Source organism: Psammomys obesus, unplaced genomic scaffold (assembly GCF_907164565.1).
Source record: "Psammomys obesus unplaced genomic scaffold, mPsaObe1.curated_primary_1811, whole genome shotgun sequence".
NCBI lineage: Eukaryota > Metazoa > Chordata > Mammalia > Rodentia > Muridae > Psammomys > Psammomys obesus.
This window is the reverse complement of record NW_026596131.1, coordinates 8,673,796-8,696,974: the sequence shown is the minus strand read 5'-3', so window position 1 is coordinate 8,696,974 and position 23,179 is coordinate 8,673,796. Positions and strand designations below refer to the sequence as shown.

General features: G+C 47.4%; 1 long non-coding RNA gene across 1 annotated transcript in view; it reads left to right on the top strand.

Annotated features, from left to right (window-relative positions):
* LOC129665802 (uncharacterized) overlaps positions 1-23,179 on the top strand; it is a 149,916-nt gene that overhangs the window by 107,359 nt on the left and 19,378 nt on the right. Inside the window, exon 2 of the long non-coding RNA XR_008718426.1 lies at positions 19,828-19,873. This is a non-coding gene — a long non-coding RNA (uncharacterized LOC129665802). The remainder of the gene's footprint in view (positions 1-19,827; positions 19,874-23,179) is intronic.

Here is a 23,179-nt window from a genome sequence, read left to right as displayed (position 1 = left end):
ATATCAGTGGATCGTGTTCCAGACAGCAGGAATGTCTTCTTACAAAGCCTAGGTCAGTGCCGACCGTTGTGAGTTTACATTAGTGTGATACTGTAGTCTCCAGACAAGTCCCAGATTGGCGAGTCAACCCTTTAGCATCCTTTACAACACCCCTTCCCTCCTGTCCAGGTCCAAGTGTAAGATGAGCTGTTCCACTGACTGATCCCCTCACTTCAGCCCCCTTTAACCTGCAAAATTTCTATAGTCTGTTTTGTTTTTTTTACGACATGGACATTTAAAAATAACTATTTTAAAGAAGAAAGATCACCCTGTTTGCATTTGGGATCATGGGGATGGTTAGCTTGTGGTTCCAATTTTGTTACTGCATTGCCTTATTGGCATCAAGTCCATACTATGTGGCCCTGGCTGGCCTGGTAGTAGCCCAGGATGGCCTCAGCCCCATGGTAACCCTTCTGCCTCATTCTGCTGGGGTTACAGGTGTGTACCACCACCGCCAACTGATGAGGTTGGATATTTTTAACTAAACTCCTGTTGAGTGAGTTTAGTGACATGTCTTTATCAACATGTCACTTCCGGGGGTGACCAAATGTCCATCCGGCTCCCATTGGAAGTATGGATTTGGTTCATCAGGGTAAGGTGTTGCCTTGTTTTGCCATTCATTATACAACAAATGTGTGCTTTCTCCTTCTTGACTTAGAAGCCATCTGTGACTTGGAGGTCAGGCAAAGCTCCTTCTCCATCTTTTCTCTTGGATTTAGCAGTCTCCATGTTTTCTGATTTGGTCATCACCAGAGTGGCTGCAAATGCTTTCCTAACTCTGTAATTCTTGTCATCTTCCGCTGGGCTGCTGAGATTTTACTGTCAGCAAGAAACTTCTTCTCACTGCACATATATGTTGGTTGTAGAGATGGACTTGTGAATTCCTACTTATTCAATGTTTTAATCACTACTTTGCTCCATTGTTTGAGGCTCAGATTGGCCCAGATCCAACCCAGTTTCTATACACAGGCACCCCCCCCACTTTTGCACTGTACCTTGCAAAGGTCCCAGACCCATACATGACAGTGACTTAGTTGTGGGGTAAAGAGGGAAAGATGTGTCATTTAGATGCTTTCTTGGGTTCCTTCCTGCTGGTGATAATTCACACTGATAGTGACAGAAGGGGCACTTCTGTCAAGTTATCGTTACATTAGGAGCCATGAAGTATTGTAGTACTCAGTGTTCTGGGCAGAGGCTTAGAGGGTGACCTGTGAATCTTCATGGGTGATCTTGTGGGGTTTTGTTTGTTTATTTGTTTGGTTTTGTTGCCCCCCAAGCCTTCACATTCTCTTTGCTGTTACATTCAGAATACAAAATGAGGGATATGAAGTGTATACTTTAAAACCCGGAGCATTTCTTTCCCATGTACATCTGAAGTTTGTAGTCCTGCCCCAGCCCCCATGAGCAGCAGTCTCTATCTGGCTATCAGGTAGACGTAATTATGCACAGTATGTAGAGCTGAATTATGGCTCTCTTCCCTGGGGCTGAGCAAGACAGATGGAGAGGCCAGTCTTCCTTGTCAGCGCGTTCCCAGCCCTTGCTGAAAACCCGATCCTAAGTACATGTGAGGTTAGTCTGGACTTCACAGGAAACCCCTGCTCTGTGAAGTCTTTTGTTTTGTTTTGTTTTATCGCTTTGCTAAGCAAACATACTCTAAGAAGACACAAGGTGTTTCGCTGCAGTCAAATGCTATGCCTAGCGCACGCATGCTCTCTCACCGTCTCCCCCCCATTCTTCTAAGAAAAGAGCGTAAGAAATGCCAGCCTCTAACACATTACACATTTCTCAGCTGGCAGGATTTCTCTTGTGCTTCTGTCTTCCATTCTGAACAGCTAAGCTGGACTTCAAATTTGAAAGTCCCACACATCTTTTGACCTGTTAAATCAAATAAAACCTACTGGTTGGTTCCTGTTTAGAATAGACTATCAGTTTTCCCTTGACTCTTTACTTTCCTTCCTGAAAAACTTTCTATCTCCTCTTACTAGACCCAGAAATGTAGGCCTCCTGATAGGATGTTTCTAATTCTTTCTGTTCTGTAACAGGACTTTCTGAGTGTGTAATTGTCATTTACCTGGCCAGGGTTCACCGGCTATGAATTTTCTGCTTTGGATTTTTATATATATATATTTTATTTATTTACTTATTTCCAGGTTAGGATAACATCTAGCCATTTCCAAGTAATTAAATTCCAATATAGTCTTTTGGATTAGGGGATATCCTGAAGGTGAAATGCATTGGCCTAGTTACATATTACATCTAAATTCATGTTTTTGTTTGTTTTGGCTTATTTTACTCCTTTTAAACATATTACTAAAAGGAAATTTATTTCCTAGCTTTGGTCTCAAATCTAGTTAAGCATTCTTTTTTTAAAAAAAGGGTGGGATGTCATAATTCATCTGGAAAATATCTAGCCATTAATATACAACATAGTCTAATATTATTCCCTTAGAAAGTATAGAACTCATTGCATTAGCGCATTTGATCACCAGATACCTACAATAAACTTCTGGAGTCTGTTTTGCATGTGTGTGTGTTGTTTGGTGCTGAGGATAGAAGCCAGTGTCTGAACATTCAGCTACACCCCTAACCCATGTTCTCCAGAATGTTAATCCTTGATATTCCAGGGACCTGGGCAGCTCTTCCCCATGGCAAAATAGCAAGCCCTCCTCCTTTAGGAAAACTATCTCCCAGTGTCTCCTTGCCAGGAGCTAACGAGTCTCCTTCTGTCCTGGTTTTTGCAGACTCAGCCTCCGAGAGCACTAACCTGAAGCGCAGTTGCTCACGCCCGGTGTTTACTTTCATTTCCAACCACATCTGGAAGCCAAAATTTATAAACTTATTTCCAAGCCCTACAACGGTTTACTGAGTTTGTACGTTAAGGGAACGGAGGGAAAATGAGCTTCTGCGACTCGTCCTGGGTAGACTGGATAGGGAGTTCGGTGGGCAGACCGTAAACCCCAGCCTTGTTTAACATCTGCGGCCTGCTGCAGATGGCAGCGGCGTGAGCGGGCTGTGTTTGTCTTGGAGGTCGAGCCCAGAGAGTTCCATGGAGTGTTCTCCATATATATACAGCCTGGCATCTCTTTAACCCACCCGAGGCCAAGGGAGGGAGACAAAGGCTGTTTCAGAAGCAGAGGGCCCTGTGTCTCACGGGGGAGAGCAGGGACGGGCACCCAACCCTGTTTACAGTTGGGGCAGTGCAGTAGGTGGGCCAGTTCTTGTGACGTACTTGAGGCTTAAAAAAATGGTCATAAATATGATGGCTGTCAGACAGGGCTGGCATTTTCTTTTCCTTTCACAACCAGGTTTTGTGTGACTGAAATTCTATTTTATTTTCAAAGAAGAAGTCCCCACAGGTAGGGTGGGACCCTCTTCCCAGTGTATGCTATGGACTGTTTGAGAGAGGCTATGGTCTCTCTTCTCCACTGGAAAAAGGGACCCTTCCCCATTGTTTCTGAAATTCTTACCCACTTATGGAGGGCGGGGTCCGCCCATCAGAATGGATGGACACCCAACATTCTGAAGTCCAGAACTTGGTTTTGACCAGCTGGCATTGGGTATGATGGAAGCACCCCAGACAGGCCAGTCGCCCCCTCCTGTAGATTACCCACTACGCCCTAAGTACAGCAGGAACCAAGGGGTGATTCATAGGGTGCCAGTGCAGGGGAAGGGCGTGCTGGCTGCGGTTGCCAGCCACGGACCCTCCACTGCAGAGAACTGTGCCGAGGGGTGTCCTCTTGAGTGCGTGGTTTGGCCCTCCGAGACCTCACGTCTGAGGTGAGTCCGCCAAAGAGAAAGGGCACTTTCTGTGGTCAGAGCCTGGGGCTTGGATGCAAAGCTTGGACAGAGGGAGTGTGTGCCCGGAGAAGGTGTGGCCCACCAAGGAGGAGAAACCCCCATCTGTGAGGAGCAGGGAACAGTGGTTAACTGTTGGGAAGTTTGGCTGGCGCCAGCATCCAGGTGTGCGCTGGCCAGTCAGGTGTGTCATTCCATGCCGCGTTAGAAAGCACGAGAGTCCCAGCGGCCACCTCTGCCTGTCCATCGGGAAGGGGACTCCATCAAAATGTGTGTGCGCCCCACGAGCCATCACCCTCTGCTGAGATGCAGGCTAGGTGCGGGCCGGGGCTCCTGCTCTCCCAACCCCCACCCCATCTACTAGGTCTTCATGTTTCATTTTGTCCTTACCCAGCCAAGCTTCGAGCCCTTGGATCTGAAAAGATCCTTGCTTTTCAGGGCTTTTTTCCTGGCCCCCAGCCACGCTCGCCTGCTCCGTTACTTGGGCTTGGTTGTTGAAGGGTGTGAAACAAATTGGACCAGAGAGGGAAGCTGGAGCTTAACCCAGCTGGGTGGGATTTCCCTGTGGGCTGTGTGCGGGAGGGGGAGATCTGTCCCCCACCAAAGACCCCTGGAAGAAACCCAGCCACTGACAGGCCAGTACTTTTCCGTTGGTGGGTGGGGCAGGTGGAGATGGACCTTGAGCTGGGGACCTAGCAGCCTAGGGATTTTCCAAGGTTTTCTTAGGGAAGTTGTCCCAACCAGGGAGCCTTCCTTCGTTTTATTTATTTATTTTTAAATGGGCCCCGTTGCGACAAAATGTCGGGTAGGCTTGCAGGAGGCTGCCATCAGCGCCTGCCAAGAATGCACTGGGCCATGATAGGGTGAGCAGCTGAGAAGGTGGCTACTCAGGGCTGGGCTCTCTTCCTCTAGAACCAGTTTTATGTGGCTCAGTGGTGCCAGAGGTAGGCAGGTGTCGAGGGCTCCATTTCTCGTTCTTGTCCTACAAAGAAAACCAGCCTTGTGTACTCTTGACTCTTACGCTGTCTCAAGTTTGTTTGTTTGTTTGTTTGTTTGTTTGTTTTTAACTTTTCCAGATTTTTCTGTGTTCTGTGGTGTAACCTTGAAGCTGGGTCCACATCATTTATTCATACACAGTCAAGCCAGCAATCAGTTCTCGGTGTTAATTGGTAGGATTGACTTGGCCGTGATTTCTTGGCGTTCTCTTCTTAGAGGGGGCTGTTACTATCACTGCAGCCTTCTTCCCATATCTTTCTCTTTGCAGAAGCGTCAGGACTTAGCGTTGGATGCCTATGTTTGCCCAGAAGCTGCGTCCCGAGAGGCACACATGTGAGCAGAGACTTTGTCACCAGCAAACCTGGGCCTCTGATGAGCTGGGTGTGCCTCGTCTGTGCTGATCCAGTAGCTCTGCGTGAGAACTGTGGGTGGAGGGTGTACACTCATTGGGACCCAGTGTGCCTTCTGGATTCCAATGTCCCTGTGTGCTCCTGACTGATACTTCCATGCAGGGCAGAAGTGTGACCATATTTGTGTTTGATTATTGATCTTGCAATGTACTGGGAATCAGAACTGTGGGGTTATGGTGTGTTCACATTAGATGAAGAGAAGGTATGTACACAGGCCCATAGCTGATTTGTTCCCTGCTGTTGTGATTGCAGGAACACACAGTCAGAGACTTTTTTCTTAACCAGGAAGACCAAGTTGCAGTCTCCTTGCTCTTTGGCAAGTGTTTGTAACTGCTGGGTTCTGATTGTGTACTGGGGCAGGATGAAGCCTTCATCTAATCTTTGACTGTGTGAGTGGCTATGTGACATTTTCACTGGTCCCCGACAAGGCTGTTCATCCCAGGACCACATTTGCTTGGTATTTTCTGTAGGAGGGCTTAGAGAGCCTATGCATTCTGTCACCCATTGCAGCATCTGTTGAAGCTAAGAGTCTGCCTGGATGTTTGGAATTTTGGAGTATTCCCCAAAGCTTCTGGTGGAAGGCCAGTTGCCGTGAATAGCTTCTGGTTGAGCTGGGACATTCTGGAGGAAAAGTGTGAATCCGGCAGACACTGAGGTCAGATTGCTAACACCAAGGCTTGGGGAGCTACCTTCTAGGCTTGCCTGTGTTTCCACACTGGGACTGTCTTTTATGTCAATGTTGAGCTTCAACACCAAGGCTGCAGAGAGCGGGATGGGCTATAGCTTAGTTGGCAGTGCTTCTCTAGCATAGCCCTGGAATCTATCTCTATCACTGCTTAAACATGGGCACAGTGGCACATACCTGTAATCTCAACACCAAGAAAGTGGAAGAAGAAAGATCTGTTTCATCCTTGGCTGGACAGCGAGTTCGAATCTGGCCTAAGCCATATGAGATCCTGTCTCAAAACCAACCAAGCGACCAACCAAACAAACAAAAAGGCGCAAAAGGTTTTCTGTCTTTCTTTTGTCATTAGTGACTGTCTCTAAATAAATATTTAAGCAAGTGTGTCTATTTACTGTCTAGGACAGAGACTCAGAAATATAAAATATAGCTAGTGCTTCCTCTGACATCCCTGACTAACAAGCTGACTTACGTGTGTTTTGCTAGTAGCTTACCAGGTTGATGGAAGGAAAATATGTCAGAGCCAGAATGGCTTAGAAACCCCTGGCAGATGTGGACACTGGGTATCCTTGATCTCAACAAAACTGTCATGCAGGCTGCTCTACACAGTCCCCTGGCTTCTGGTAGATTTCTGGTGGTCTTTCACACATCTTGGAATGGAGATTCATCACCCCCACTTCTGGCTTCCTTGTCAAATAATATTCTTTCTCTCTATGTATGTCTGTGATGTAGTTTCCCCTTTTAGGAGAACACCAGCCATATTAAATTCCAATGCTACCTTATTTTAGCATGGTTTTATCTTGACCAGTGACATCTACGGTGACTTTTTTTTTTTCTTCCAAACAAGGCTACATTCTCAGGAGCAGAGGGACTTCAACATGTAATGTTGTGTGACTGGATTAGGTTCACTCCATATGATATCACAAATGATAAACGACCAACCTTCACAACAAAAGTATAGATGGGGCTCCGATTTAAAGTCTCCCAAGTAATCCCATCACGGCTAGTTCCTTGAGTAAAACCCTATCATGTGTCCAGGAAGGAGTTTGTAATTTATGGGAGAAGAACAGACGAACCTTCCCAGTGCTTCCTAGACATGTGCCTTAACGACCTGCACACTACTATTTCAAGACATTTCTCTTGCATGATTCCACATGTTTTATGTTAAAACTTCAGGAAGAGGCCATGCAGTGTCATAGTCACAAGTGAGTCCAGCATTGCATGACATACAGGATATAATGAAGTCATAAAACATTAGAATCTGTGGCTTTTCCAAGATGCTGAGCCTAAGTGCGCTCTCTCTTTCTCTCTCCCTCTCTCCTTCCTCTTCTCCCTCCCTCCCACCTTGGTTCTCATGTGTCTCTGGATACCCGAGAGGAGACAGGAAGGATGAGGAGCAGTGATTCAGATCCAGCTGATGGAGCCGATATCGCTGCATGAATGTGGGTGCCAGCGGTGCTGCCCCTGGGCTCCCTTGGGGTTCCTCTCCCTCAGCTGTCTGGCTCCTCTTCTAGTATGCTTTGATTCTATGTCTGTTAAGTCTCTCTCATTCTGTTCTTCATAGCCTGCTGCCTGGATGCCTGGTGCCTAAGGTGGTGTAGTTAGAAAGTTCTTCCCAACCAAATAGGTCCAGCAGCTACCTTAACCAAGAGACAAATAGCCTGGAAGCTTCTTCCCTTCCTCCCTCCCTCTCTTCCTTCCTTCTTTCTTTTCCTTCCCCTTCCTTCTTCCCTCTTCTTCCCTCTTTCTCTCTGGCTTTCCCTCTCAGTGCTGCTATGGGCTTCACGCCTGCTAGATGAATGACCTACTATTGAGCCATACCCCAGACCTTCCCGATAGATTTCTTTAAGAAACTGCCTCCCCCAGGGGGGAATCTGTGGCCTCTGCTAGCTGTTCTAATTGGGCTGGTGGCTTGCAGTGTGGTCAGACTATGTACAGGGTGGTAAAGGTATCTACATGCAAATCTCGAGCCTTCTCCCAGTCCCTGGGCACTGGCAGGGACAGGGCCCCTGGCGAGGGAGCCTGGAGCACTTGGGTCTTTGAGGTAAGCACATCTGTGTCTCTATAGTAGACTCTGTGACATATATCAGATAGAGTTGAGTTCAACCTTAGAATAAGCCCTGACTTTTCAGCTATAGCCCAGTTCCTCCGCAGTGATGACCCATCATGTACTATCTTGAATGTGAACATTTTTGATGGGTGAGGACAAGGAAGTGTGGAGATGCTAAGGCATTTGTGTTAGGCTTCTAAACATCAGATGTGGATTCAGTTACCTCATGCAGTCAGACGCTGTGACTTGCTCCTTTTCATAACAAGTCTGAGAGTTGAGTGTGGTGTTGTATGCCTGCAATCCCAGCACTTGTGATGCTGAAGCAGGATGATTGTGGGTTCAAGGCCAGCCTGGACTAAACAGTTAAACTTCTCACAATAAAACCAAACACAAGTAAAGCTTGAGAGCCATGGTGGGGGCTCATCTGACGTGACCCCCCTCGATCCTGCTGGACACACTGGGTACCAGTGTGGGAACTTGTCTGTTGGGCACGTCACGCACCTGGGGAAATGACAGAGGTCACTTGGGGTCCAGGGAAGCGGTAGGCTGACAAGTATGGCAGAAGGGATAGCTGTGGCCTAACCCTGCACTTGTTTCCTATGTACCTATCTAGATACCAACCCAGGAACTCGGGAACTCTCTCTGCCCTCAGCCTCACTGTATAGTTATTACGGCAGAATTTGCCAATCAATAAATCAAGAGACTTGAAAAATGAGCCAGGGATCCATGTCGGCAGTTTCCCCTCCTTGATTAAAACCCAGCGTCAGCCTGTCAGTCATTGGGAAAGCTTGCACCATGGAAAAGGCGATTATCCAGATGACTTTATAAAAGCATGAACATTTGCTGGCTGAAGCCTTTTAAATTAATACTGTGAGTTAACTAAATAACTATTCCCAGCTCTGAGGGCTAGGCTTGAGTATCTCTGGCCCAGGCAGATGGTGATCTGGCTTGCTAGGGGACCATTGGCAACTGTTGGGGGGCCTTGGGGACCCATAGAGTACGCTGATCAGAGATGGTGGTTCTGTCTTAGATAACGTGGCTTCCTGTAGCATCATCCCTAAGAATTTCCAGTTAGCAGAAGGGCTTCTACTGCCAAGGACTTGTTGCGATTAAGATCTCATGTTTTCACTCACCCCACATAGTGAACAAGCCTCTGGGGGACTCCCCCTACCCCCTCGTTGCTTAGGGTCACACTGTTTAAATATACCTCCCTGATTTTCTGTGATCTCATTTTTCCTTAAAATATCACTGGAAAGTGTTTTTGAGTTGAATGTTTTATTTTCCATTTAGACGTGGTGAAACCCAGACACGGGGGCTCCGTCTTGGCACCAGGCTGGTGGACCTGGACCTAGGGTATCTTCTGCCGTTCACGGTCCTCAGGGAACTGGGAGCAGCCTGCAGCCACAGTGACATCACAGGGCTGCCCAGGGACAGCCTCTGTATAAGCTGCTGGGTACAGGCACTGTCTTTACTAAGTGTCTCTCAGGGCACGGATGTGGTTTGAAAAGAGAAAGTGCCATGGTATTTTAAACTTGCGTTCAATTTTTTTTTTTTTTTTTATCCTTTTCATAGAATGTTGGTCTCTGTCTTAACACTCAAGTTCAAGGCTGTTCAGAGAAGTTCTAGTTGGGAGAGCAAAGTCAGGTCAAAGATTGTGATTTGCGGATGGAGACAGAAAGGGAAGAGGGAAAAACCTGGGAGATGTGTGAGCCCCAAGAAGCAGCAAGTCTGACAAGACAGGACAGAGGGCTCTGCCATCATGGTGGTTGTCTACATGTTACTGCCCATGGAACAAGGTACACTACAGGAGTTCTTCCTGACTGACAGTCAGGTGCTGGACCAGGCTGCCGATGTTTGCCCACCCTAAGGGCCCCTAGGTCTCCACAGAGAGAGGATGGGACCTCTACCCTCATTGTCTTAAGCCCATACCAAATGTAGAGCACATGTGGGAAGTCCTGGAGTTCCAGCAATGGCTGGGAAGCCAGGCAGCTTCTCTTGGGTGGTAGGATGTAGATTAGGCTTGGCAGGTTAAGTACCAGAGAGACACAGAGCAGCGAGGGTCCTACCAGTTTGGGGAGCAATGATTAGTTAAGATGCTTATACAGCAGGGTTTCCTAATGTTCTTCCCAGTGACCTCATTGTACCTGAGAATTCGTGTGTAGTCCTTAGCCTACAGGCATACAAATCAAATGTTTATTGACAAAAAAAAAAAATCATGAAGAGATTTATTTTTTAAAAATTCTTTGGTATGCATATAATTTTGCCCTTTATTAAAGGAGGAAACAAGCTTGCATGGTGGTGCTACGGATGTGTTTGTTCACATTTACATGAAGATGTAAGTCTTGGCTGAATACTTAACACTGCGGGATGTAGGGCATCCTTGATATTTTTTAGAATCAATGGATGCTTTGATTTCATAACTGTAAGCCCTGAGCATGCTGCTTCGTGTAAGTTGTAGTACAAGATACCAGAAGCCCACTTAGGGCCTGTTTTTAAAACTGCTGGAAGTTCTCATCTCCTCTCAAGTCAAAACTCATTTAATTCAAAAATGATTTTATTTATTTTTATCCTGTGTGCATTGGTGTTCTGCCTGCATCTCTGTCTGTTTGAGGGTGTCAGATACCCTGGAACTGGAGTTATACACAGATGGGACCTGCTACGTGAGTGCTGGGAATTGAACCCTGGTTCTCTGGCAGAGTGGTCAGTGCTCTTAACTGCTGAGCCACTTCTCCAGCCCACAGTTGTTGTTGTTGTTTTTCTTTAATTGGGCTCAAACAGCGCATTCTAAAAACCAAACATTTTTAGTGAGGACAATCCAAAGATACACTAATTTGATAGTTACATGCTGAGGAACAATACTAAGAAAAGACTTCTTTTTCCGTGATGGCACCGTTATGTATCTATAAGAGAAGAAAGCTTTGCAGGTAAAATAAAGACATGGTGCAGTTCTCATGGCATCCAACAGTCCGGAGTCTGAGCAAGGCTATTTGGGACAGTGTCTGTGGATGCTCTGTTGTGTGACAGACAACATAGGGTGCTGCTGTAGAGCCATACAACAGGGGTGAGCGCCGTCAGGACAGACCCATTCCACATTTGGTCCCCTGAGTTAATTCATGCTTTCTTCATGTTCAGAAGTCTTTTGTTGCTGACCAATCTTTTGCAACCCCTATGTCCAGTTGCGTGACCCTGCCTAGGTCACAGTGCACAGTTCAAAAAACTGTGTAAGCGGGAAGTCCTTCAGAGAAAGCTAGAGAGAAAAGAGGAGTCCATGGAGGAGAATCTGGTCTGTATGTGCAAGGGAAGTAGGGGACCATGACAACTGCTGAGCAGGCCTTAGCAGAGCTGATTGGGGGGAAGACTACACAGAAGGCTCTAGAACAGTCAAGGTGAAAGTCAGGAAGTCCCTGTGGGAGATGACTGCAGCAATGACCAATCACCCACGCCTCTGTACTGCAGACTGAGGATTTCTCGTGCCAGTGTCTCTCATCACCAGCCAAGTAACCCTGACCAACTTCAAGTGCTCTTGTGGCTTACTCACCTGCTCTTTCACACCTGGACTCTCATCCATCCATGTTCAGTCATAAAGGGGCTGGTTTCAGGTACTTTTTACAGTGAGGACAAGTTAAAAAAAAAAAAAAAAAAAGCAAAGCTCTTTGTAGTCCAGGATCTCACAGTTGCGTGGGCAAAAAGATAGAAACTAAAATGAAACCAAGAAGTATGGTCATCTGAGTTTAAAGTGCAGTGAAGGACACAGGAGGTCATACTGCTTGAGTGGCCTGTGGAATGGGCTCGTCATGGAGGGCATCTCTGAAGAATACCTGGAAGGGGAGACTTTGGCTGTTCAACACAGTATTTCAGACTAAGGAAATGGCAAAGGCAATGGTACTGAGGTACTAAAAAGCAGAGAAATAGGTCTGTGAATGGGAGGGTAAGGGGCAAGCCAAGAAATGGTGCAAGAAAAGCAGAGAGGGTGGAATATATGCCTAGTTATATTACTAGAATACTTGCCTAGTATGTATGAAGACATGAGTTTGATTCCCCAACACTGCATATATTAGGCTTGGTGCCACAGAACTGTAATCCCAGCACTGTGGAGGTAGAGGTAGGAGGATTGAGATTTCAAGGCCATCCTCGGGTTTATAGTAGGTTTGAGGCTAGCCTGGACTGCAGAAAGGAGGAGGGCTGAGAGAAGAGTAGGGGAGGAAGGAAGGCAGGAACTGTGAGTGGAACTGAGTAATCCTTACAAAGGCATACTAAACACTTAATAAATGACTTTATTATTGTGGAAATGCTCCATTCCTGAGGTTGACAAGGGTCTATGGCCACAGCAACGTAAGAGATGCACACGAGAATGATGTCAATAGACATAGACACAGCGATTAATTTGATGTTGGAAGAGGGTTTCCTGCCAGGTGATGAGAGAGAACAGGCAGCCCCCCCCCCACTCCCATCAAGTCAGGAGGGGTATTAGGTGATGAGTTTGGGTGTGGTGAACTTGAGGTTTTGATGATTGCTTTCTCTGCAGGCACCTTGCAACCTGAGACTTAGGAAAGAGACCTGGACCAGGGACTCAAGACATCTTTGAGGAAGAGGGAAAAGGAAAAGTCCCACTTTGTAATGGAGAGGATGGAGTCTCAGAGTTGGGACCCCAAGGGAGCCCTGTCATCATCATCCCCTGCATGGCCCTCAGTAGCCAAATGAGTTGACTGGAGGACACAAGACCTTGGCTCTCCATCTCAGACCTGTCTTGTCTGTGCCATGTGGGTAGCAGGCCTCTCTGTCTTCCCAGTGAGGTCTCTGCCAGGGGAAGGTGTTCTCTGCTGTCAGCCAGGGCTGTGTGACAGACACAGCGAAGTATGTGCTTGTAGGTTCCGAACCGAAACACTGGGTATCACCAGGACTCTCTGTCATGGCACAGGAATGTAGAAAATGCCACGGAGCAGGTCGGTTCTACCCTGTGGGCTGTCCTCCACTAGGCTAAGACTCTCAGTCAAGTTCAAGCCAACGTAGACTGACTCTTTCACTAGAGATGGACGCCTCTGTCCCTACAATCTTATAACTCTCTGGGATGCCATGTTGGTGTCTGCCATCAGGTCAGCTGATTCCATATCTCTATCTGGGTCATACCACAGACCCAACAGTAGGGAGCCTTTGCCATAACTCATTTCATGGCAAACCTGGACTCCAGCATGCAGCTTCCTGACCCTGACTTCCACTGTTTCTGACTTGTCTAGGAATCCTGCAACTTCTGTTTTATTCTTTTATTTTTTAATCTTTTTTAATGATTTGTTTATTAATTTATTTTATGTGCATTGGTGTTTTGCCTGCATGTATGTCTGTGTGAGGGTGTCAGATCCCCTGGATCTGCCGTGAGATGTCATATGGGTGCTGAGAATTGAGACCAGGCCCTCTGGAAATGCGGCCAATGCCCCCAGGCTCTGAGCCATCTCTCCAGCCCTATTTTATGCTTTTTAAAAAAGGTAATCTATTGTTTTATTTCCAGTTTAGAACACACATTCTTTGTTTTTTTTTTATTATCATAGTAGGATTTATTTTTCTTAAAAAAACAATGGATATTCACTTTAGATATTCACAAATGAGAAAACAAGTCAACCATGAGACAAACACAGGGATCTTTTGCTTTCTCGTTCAGCATTTCAAAAATCTGTGCATTTCTGAGGTATTTATAATAGTAAAAATAGATAGCACTTATTGATCACTTACTATGGGCCAGAAAATTTGGAAAAACATGGAATATATTTCATTTACTACAATAGAGAAATAAGCATGATCCTATTTCACATCTTTATGGGGCTTGGGGCTGTAGCTTAGAGGTAGAGCTCTTGCCTAGTATGCATGAGGCCTTAGGTTCAATTCCCAGTACTGCCAGAAAAAAAAAAAAAAAGAAGGAAAAAAAGGAAGGAAGGAGGGAAGAGAGGGAGGAAGAAAGGAAGGAAGGATCCAGTTATGATTGTGAGGGGTTTTCAGGGTTGGAGTCGCTAACATTCTTGCCCCTCTGCTTTAACTGAGAAAATGATGTCTAGAAGATATCCAAAATGACACAGCTCTAGAGTGGTCAGGTTAAGATTTTGCCCTTGAGCTCTCGCCTTCCAGGGCTCACGCATGTGCAACAAGAATGGTAAGGTGAAAACAAACACGTGGTGCTTCCCCTGCGTTTTCCCTGCCTTTCTTAGCTCCTCGTGCACCTTCCTGCCCTCCACTTGGGCCCTGAAATGACAGACAGCACTTTAGAATGAGCTGGTGTCACTGACTGGCTGTCTCCCTCCTCCTAAGACCTCACAGCCTTGTTGGTTCAGAGTATGTGTTGACACTTTCTGTCTTCCTGTTCACAGCTCCTGAGTGATTCATAGCGTAAGCAGATTGAAAGAACATTTCTTTCATTGCTGTAACTCAGAAACAAACACATACACGTGCACACACACAGAGACCACGGTACCAACAATTGTGTGTTTTAGGTAGGCAAGGTTTGCCACATGCAGTACATAAACCCTGGTTCAAAATAGAACAGTTAGCTCCCATGCCATTGTGAAGAGCAAAGTGCCATCACCTCCGCCAGGAAGACTGGGAAAGTCATCCTGGTCTTTAAGCCAAGCTGCTCTGATAGAGGCATGCGAAACTAACTTTATGGGGAGACTTGCAGGCATTACTGTCCAAGAATATTGCCTCAGCCGCTGCAAACACCACAACCTTAGTTTTCCAGCAGTCCTCCACAGACAGCCTGATAGGTGTGGCTGCTTTCTCTGTGACCAAGGCCCTGTCTTTGAAGTTCTGGACATGTTGTCATATCTGGATTCACTGAAGAGCTTGACTACAAAATTATCTTCCCTAAGAGAGATAGAGAGATCCCCAGAAACACACCCAGAACACACACACACACACACACACACACACACACACACACACACACTCCACAATAATGCTTGTTTTTGTAAGATGAAGAAATTGGTAGCCAGATGCATGGGCTTAACATGGCTGCACATCCGGGCACCAATTCCTTAGTGATCTAGCTATGTAATGAGATAGGGACCAGGTACCAACAGCAATTAATGACCAATGCTGAGGTGGTGGTGGCCCTGTCTGTCAGAACTGTGTGTACTCTACAAGTGCAATTCTAGAGTTGACTGAAATAAGTAGGCGGTAAAGGGCTACCTGGGAAGGTCAGTTTATTTGCTAACCTTGGGTTGTGTCAGTGTGTACTAATTAGTTCCTTCGTTTAAGATAGCTCAGCCTTTCCTTCCCTGTGAAAAAATCCTGCCCCTTTCCATACATCTATGTACACGGCTTCCCTCCTGGTTGCTGCTCTGTTGAGTGTGGCTGGACTGGGCAGGTCGTGGGAAAGATCTCTAGGCAGCTGGCTCATCTGAAAGCCAGGCCTGGCCTGTGTGGGGAGGGCGGGCAAGAGAGGAGGCCTTTCTCCCCTCCTTTGGTAAGAAAATAAAAGAGATAAATGAAGCCTAATCCTGACCCAGGGGCGAATCCCAATAAAGGTCCAGGTTAATTCTTCCTGCTGATCCAACCCTCGGATTCATTGTGAGAATTAGAGAGTTCTGAGCACTAATTTGCCAGATGAGATTGTATAATTATCTTTTATGGGCCTGAGTGTGATGGAGGCTTGGAGTTTGTGCTGCAGGGGCGGGCTGCCTGCCTGCCTACGCTTGGTCTTCCTTCCTGCCAGGCTTGAGCATCCCACAGACAGGTGGGGGTGGGAGCTACTGTGGTCTCTGCGATCAGACAGACCCAGCAGGGTTTGAAGCTGCCGTGCCCAACCACCTGGGGGGGGTGCTTGCCCATAATAAAACTGGGGAGTTTTAAATGGAAACTCCAAAGGGTGAACACATGCAAGGCTATGGTAGGGATCAGGTTCCTGGCTGGAGTGGGCACCTTCCAGAAAGATCCCTCTACGAATCAACACTAGGGCTATCAACAGGGCATCTCAGCAAAGCCCACTGAATTTGAGAGTGTGAAGAAGCAGGTCATTTCAGGATCAAATTGTGATGGTCATGCCCTTATGATTGCATAGTTCCCTTCCACCATAAAAATATTAAAATGAAAGTTTTATGACCACAGTGATAGAAGAATGATTAGTAGCCAGGCTGGACCCGTGACCTAAGCATTTCTGTGACTATCATTGCTATGACATTGCTCTGGTTCAGAAAGACACAAGAGCATCTCTGTGGGCAGATAAAACTAACTGTGGCCTGGTAGATATGTTGGCCTTGGGGGAGTTTCTGGAAATGGAACCTAGTGCTGTGACCTCCAGAAAGCTTCTTGGCCTATTTTGTAGAAGTCACTCCAGTGGGCTATGTCTTACTTATTCTAATAAAAACAATTATATTCTATGTGATACATGGTTCAAACATACGAAGGGATCATGAAGGAGCTGGTTTGGGTTGAAATTGCAAGGTGTGAGAGGATGAGAGGCATAATGAGATCCCGACCGGGTGTGTGCTGCTTCTGAAGGTGTTCCACCCAACCCCTGTCCATTGTCCTCCACAGGAAAGGGGCAGGAAGGGCCATGCTGACAAGAGTGGGAGGTACAGGAGAGCTTCCAGGGCACATTCTTGACAGTGTGTGCCAGGGACAGAGTCAGTGTCCCTGCGTAGTCAGTCTGGTGTTCCCTCTCTCCCCCTCCTCACCTCTTCTCCCTTCCCCCTCCCTCAGTCTCTGGGCGGTTTAGGTGGCTGTGCTACTTCAGAGAACAGAATGAAGCAAATGTTGGGTGGGATGCATAGATCTCTTGAGATACACAACTGCCTAGAAATGGGTCTCTTCCTGCAGACTCCACAGTCCCCAGAAGGGGAGCTGCAGCTGGAGGGAGGTTTGGCTGGCTTGTCTGAGTTCCTGGGAGTGTGGGAGGATGAGAGAGGGGTGTCTCTGCACTCAAGCTACCTATGCATTATGGACCAAGGACCCCCAGCCTTGGGTTTCCCCAGGAACACATTGAAAATGCAAGTTTTGGGCTATGGAGATTGCCCAGCGGGTAAAGTCCTTGTTACATGTCCATGAGGACTTCAGTTTAGTTTCCTTGAACCCAAACAAAAATGCCAGAGTGTAGGCCTCTGAGGTCCCAGCACTCTACAGTGACTAGAAAATTCTTGAAAGCTTCTGAGTCAGTTATCCATAGCAGGGAGAGACGCTGTCTCAAACAAGGTGGAAGGTGAGGACCAAAGCTTGAAGTTGTCCCCCAACCTCTGTAAGCTATCCTTGGCATACACAGCGTGGCATGTGCATGCGTGCACACGCACATACGCACGCACAAACACACACACACACACACACACACACTCACGCACACACGCACACACTCACGCACACACGCACACACTCACGCACACACAGAGCATAGTTTTAAATGTAGATTCTCAGGTTGCCACCTCTGCACTGTGAATTTCCTTTAGCCACATCTCCAGCAGATCCTCAGAATCACTTAGGGTACACTGTAGGAGCCTTCCTCCTAGTGCCCAGACCTCACAGGAGACCAGTCAGGACCCTTGGCATGGGATCAGGTTTCAATATGATTTTTACAGAATCTTAGGGGAAAGGGGGATCACTCCACTCTCCAGCCATTTAACTTCAAGAAGATCCCAGCTCAGGGTTCTGACCTGCTGCTCTCTCTCTTCTCCCTCTGATTTAGTAGGCTGGGGTGAGATTTCACGGGGCAGCATGAGGACTGAAGATTGCCTCCTGTTTAAATTAATTCAGCTCTCTACCAGAGGGAGGGGCAAAGTTAACACAGTCTATATCCATGAATGAGATTATGGGATGTGTTCTACCCAATAATAAACCGCAGATGGGTGGATGTGGGACCACTATTGCAGAGAGTAGGAATGGGAATCTGTGCTAGATGCAAGGTTGGAGGTGCAAAGGAGCCATTTGTTCACTTCCTGGGAACGAGTTTTCTGTTTCTGTCAGTTGGCCAATGAGGTTACAGGGATAAGACAGTTCCTCTGAGTGCGAATGGTCCATTTGCTTTGCCCCACAGTCAGAAATCTATTGCAGGAGGCTGGGGTGACAGCTCCGTTGATAAAGGGCTTGGCAGGTAAGCCTGAGGATCCGGGTTCAATCCTCAGCATGACCACCCATGTATAAAGCATTTATAAACCGAGTGCTGGGAAGGTAGAGACAGGATGAGTCCCTGAGGCCCACTGTTTAACAGGCCTGGCCCAAGTTTCAGTGAGAGAGCTTGTCTCAAAAACCTCGTGACTCCTGATGCATGACACCTGAGTTTGACCTCTCCACACAGACATACACATGCACCTCTTGGGAGCTTGACTATGCCAAGCCTACTGCATTTGAGGCCTGAGGCCGGTCCTTGGTTAAGTTCATGAACATGAGAGTAGGATGCAGGCTCTGCAGACACGTCACTGGAGAGGCTCTGTGGTATGGGGGGGCAGCAGGAGGACCCCTCCCCAATCTGACCTAATGGCTGGTGGTGTTGGCTGCAGAGGACCAGCCCTGCCCTGTCCTCAGGAACTCAGAAACCCTGGAGCGGTGATATGTGAGTGCAAACCTAGCCACCCAAACAATTCTCTCCCTTGTGTTGAAGGTTACCAGTTTTCCGTTTCAAGTCTGATTGTATTCTTTTCCCCTCTTGTCTGTCTTCTCTCTGTTTTCATTTGCCAACCTAAGGGTCTAGAGTGATTTCTTTGAGCCTAATGATGGTGAGGCTTAGAATGGGGCTATTATCTTTAAACACCGTTTGAAATACTACTCTTCCTGGTGTCTGAATTAGACAGAACAGAGGCCGGATTTAAAGATTAACTATCTGTTTTAACAGCAACAACAACAGCAACTCTGCTGATACCTGCACATTTGTTCAGGAATTACCTGAACTAACTCACAGGCAAGATACCCACAAGGGAATGCATAATGCAGAGCAGTGTACCAACCAATGTTTACTACAGTGTGGCGGAGGTGAGGTGCGGAGCCCGATGGTACGGATGTACTGTCCTGTTGAATGAGGGCAGACAGACAGTTAAGTCCAGCATACAAAAATAATGGGCTAGGAGTCTATGTAAAAGGACCAGGCAGCTAGCTCCTTTGGTTGTTTTGAAAGCATGGGAACCTGAGTTCAATCCCCCAAATCTGTATTGGAAAAAAAAAAGCTGAGAGTTGGGAGTAGCAGTAGATAACTTTGTATAGCACATTTATATAAACATACAAATGTGCCCAGCGTGAATACGCACACCTATGAATGAACAGACCTGAATACACACGTGTGCACACACATGAAAGATCCCACTCAAGCCAGAACAGCTCCGTATTTGTCCATCCATTGTTTGACTATCAAGGTCAATGGTTAATAACTTGGAAAAAATTACTATCCACTGTAATATCTTTTTGCATTTAGTTAATTATAGGTTTAGTTTATTTATCTATTTATCTATTTATCTATCTATTTATTTATTTATTTTTAAAGAACACATTTCGCTGAAAGTAGTTTTGAATTTGTCACGATTCCAATTGAGTGGTTTCATTGCATATGAAGGAATGTTTAGCAACCATCAGCCAGGTGAGGTGGCTCATGCTTATAGTCTTGGCACTTTGAAAGCTGAGGAGGAGGAAGGTGCATGAGTTCAAGGCCAGTCTGGGCTACACAGTGAAAGCAGGTTTCATGAATGAACAAAACGAATGGATGAATGGATGAGTGAATGAACGAATGAATGAATGAATGAATGAATGAATGAATGAATGAGGAGTAACTGTAGCCCTTAAGCTCCCATGACCCTGAAAGGCCTGGCATTCAGGGTTTACCCCCACCACATGGTGAGGCGGATGATGGTGTGTTCCGTATTGCCCTGCTTCCGGGTTTAACTCTCCCCTCATTGTTCTAGGTGAAGCCAGAGGTTCCTGCTGACATGGAGCAAGGACAAGAGAAAGGTGAGTTGCACACAGATGTCTCCGTACTGCGTTCCTTCTGTTCTTTTTGCCTTCAGGAGTGGAGTCATGTTCCTTTGTATGCCCCCTGGTGTAGACACACCCCTGACACCTGCCAGAGCACAGGCAGCAGGCAGGGGTCTTGCAGTTGGCTGCTGGAGCTGGCTTAGGCCATTGAAAATACAGCATGCTGTTAAGCCAGGCAAGGCTGTGTTCTGTGCTTTCCTGATTGTCACTTGGGTTGACATAAATGCTCACATCACACCTCTCATGGCTGTAGCAGATAGGTTACAGTATGCCCAAAGGCCAGACAAGGAGATTGAGGTGGAATCACATGTCCAAGATGTAGGTTTTGGGAGACAGTTAGGACTCAAAGCCAGGTTCATATCGGCACAGTTCTATATTGCCCTTTTGCATGCTGAACATGCAACAGCTTCTTGCTGCCTTTACAGAGTTCACTGCAGGGACAGTCTTGTAGCACATGGGAAGAATCACCAGCAGGTGACTCCAAGCCTACACACATACACACCCACACACACCAACACACACCCACACCCCCCCAAACCCCCACACCAACATACACCCCCCCCCACACACACGTACACATCCCACACACATACATATACACACACATACACACCCAAGCCCACACCCATCCTCCCCCCCAACACACATGAGATAGGCAACAGGTGGATCCCACCTGCTGCCCTTCAGGAGCGCAGAGACTACCCGCTGGATTAAACAAGATCTCAGAGTTTTCTGAAAGGCTGCCGACCCAAGTCTGGTCCTAATAGTACTGGATGTAGAACACACGGCCGCTCCTTTTATCCAAGAGGTGGCTTTGCCCATTGCTGTCTAGACTCCTCCATCCAACGTGGTTACAGCAAGTCTGGCCATAAATCTCAGGGGTAGGTCCTGAGTGGGAGGCTCAGAATACAGGAGTGTTTGACCAGTGATACCAGATCATCCCTGCATCTCCCACAGAGCCTGGAAATGGAGAACTGGGGGTGGGAGCGGGGCTGGACCTGGACAACTCATGAGAGGAGGATGGGGTAATACCTTGCCAGGTTGGACGCAACATTTGACAAGTGGCAGTAGTTTTTTCTTGCTTCAGTCTTGGCAGTTCTGGATTTGACTGTGAATAAGTTTCTAAGCTTCAGTTTCCTCTGTAAGATGGTGATGCTGCAGTCCTGCAGGCGTGGAACGAAATAGGATACAGCCAAGGTCTGCCAGTGCACAGAGTCCTGACAGTATCACGGAGAGTTCCTCTCCAAGCCTTCTCCTCCCTCCTCCCTCATACCCCTCTGGCTTTGGCTTTTGGGGAACCAGCTGGGGGACCCATGCTGTAATCTGGGGGCTTCGGTCTCTTCCTCCTAACTGTTTGCATCTTCCCTCAGCCTCTCTCTTAAACCCAGTATTCCATGGCTACTTGATGCCTTTGGAAACCCATTGTAACTCACCTTTTACATCCCTGCTCCGCACCTTACACGTTCTTTCTGCTCTCTACGTCCCCACATCCTTTCCTCCCGCCTCACCCGTGGGCTTCACCTTTGGAAAGCTCCTACCCACACATGTCCCATGGGCTGGCTGCTTCTTCACAGGCCCTTCAGGATGTCACCTGCAGTGCTGCTCCTGAATTCTCACCTTGGGCTCTAGGCAGTAGGTGTGGAAGGGCACGTTGTTCGGGGCCTATGCCTCCCGTCTCTAAACTTTTTCTATCTTCATTTCTCGCCTGAAGATCTAAGGACCACAGAGAAGAGACCTGGACAACAGTGGGCTCCCTGAGGAAGTGTGGCCTTGTACTGAGGGACTGTTGTTGAAATCGCTTTTTCAGCTTCTGTCTTGGCTTGGTAACTTGGGCTGTATGCATATTGGGGTCAGGGATAGTTAATGAGTGACTTGAGGGGATTTCCAGGCAAACTGTGGGTACTGCCTTTCTGAAAACAGCACTCTTGCTCATTATCTGCCCTCAGGCTTCCTTCCTCCTCAGCCCAATGCCAGAGTACCCTATAAGATGTAGTGGTTTCCTCGGGCCTGAATGGCTGTGGTTCCGTTCTTTGTTCATTCATTCAGCAGAGACTCAATGATGTCTACAGAGGAACAGATAAAACAGGAGTGATCCTGTTTTCATGGAACTTGTCTGCTAATAGGCAAACAACTAAATGGTACATAGCAGCTGTTGGTACTACAGAATAGTATAGAGCCAGAAAATGCAGCAAGTGAAGGCAGGTTGGAGTGTTCATTAAAGGGAGATGGGTACATGAAGGAGGGGTTAGGGGAGGACCCTGCATGCCTTTCGGAAAAGCCCTTGGGACAGAGGGAACAGTCAGAGCCAAAGATCAGAGCAGGAGCCTGGAAGTGCAAGGTGGATCCAGAACCCAGAGCAGATGTGGTAGGGTCTCAGTGAGGGCCGATGCACAAGACGACCACACCAGGGAGAGCCTTGAGGGAGTGTAGCCTTGAGGGAGTGACATGTGCGAGGATTTGACTTTCCGTCCCAGGGCCCTTTTGCAGGGACTGGTATAGAAGCCTGGAGGAGCAGGTGCCTGGGCAGAGAGGTTCCAAAGTGGGAAGGGCGGTAGTGATGGTGGTATAGGATGTGCCCGTCTCCCTTCTCTCGTGTCACATACAGAATGACAATGAGGATGCTATTGTCACATCGCAGGAGCTTTCACAACTGCTGAGTTTAGAGTGACCTCTGGCATTGGGGTCTGGCCTTAATAAGATTACCCCAACACACACAGACACACACAGACACAGACACATACACACACACACACACACACACACACCTGTAGGTCTGTCAGCAAAGGAAACTGGATCCTGAATAAGAGGACAGAGACTAAATGTCCATGTTCTCTTGTTCTGAACGTGTTCTGTCATGGGTAGGTGCTAGGTGTATTTGAAGGACACCTGACAGAGACACCATCAGGGTTCAGAGCAGCTAATGTCCCCGAGGGTGCTCCTGTGTGGGCTCCTCAGAACTCTGAGGGCTGCAGCCCTGTTCTTCCTCTCAGCTTGCCCTGCCCCTCTGAGAACCTGCAGCTCAGCAGCTGTAGAGATGAATGGTATCAGCCATCATGCATCAAGAAGAGGCAGGCTCTGGGGTTCATGCTGGATGCAGAGGGTCTTTCTGAGAAAGTGTCCAGTGCATCTGACCTCGGTGGTTGTTAGCTAATGTCCTGTGATGGTGTGTGACACGGAAGCCAAGCCTGTAACACAGTGAATGCTTGGTATCTCAAACGGACACCAGGCATTGTGTCGTGTGTGTGTGTGTGTGTGTGTGTGTGTGTGTGTGTGTGTGTGTGT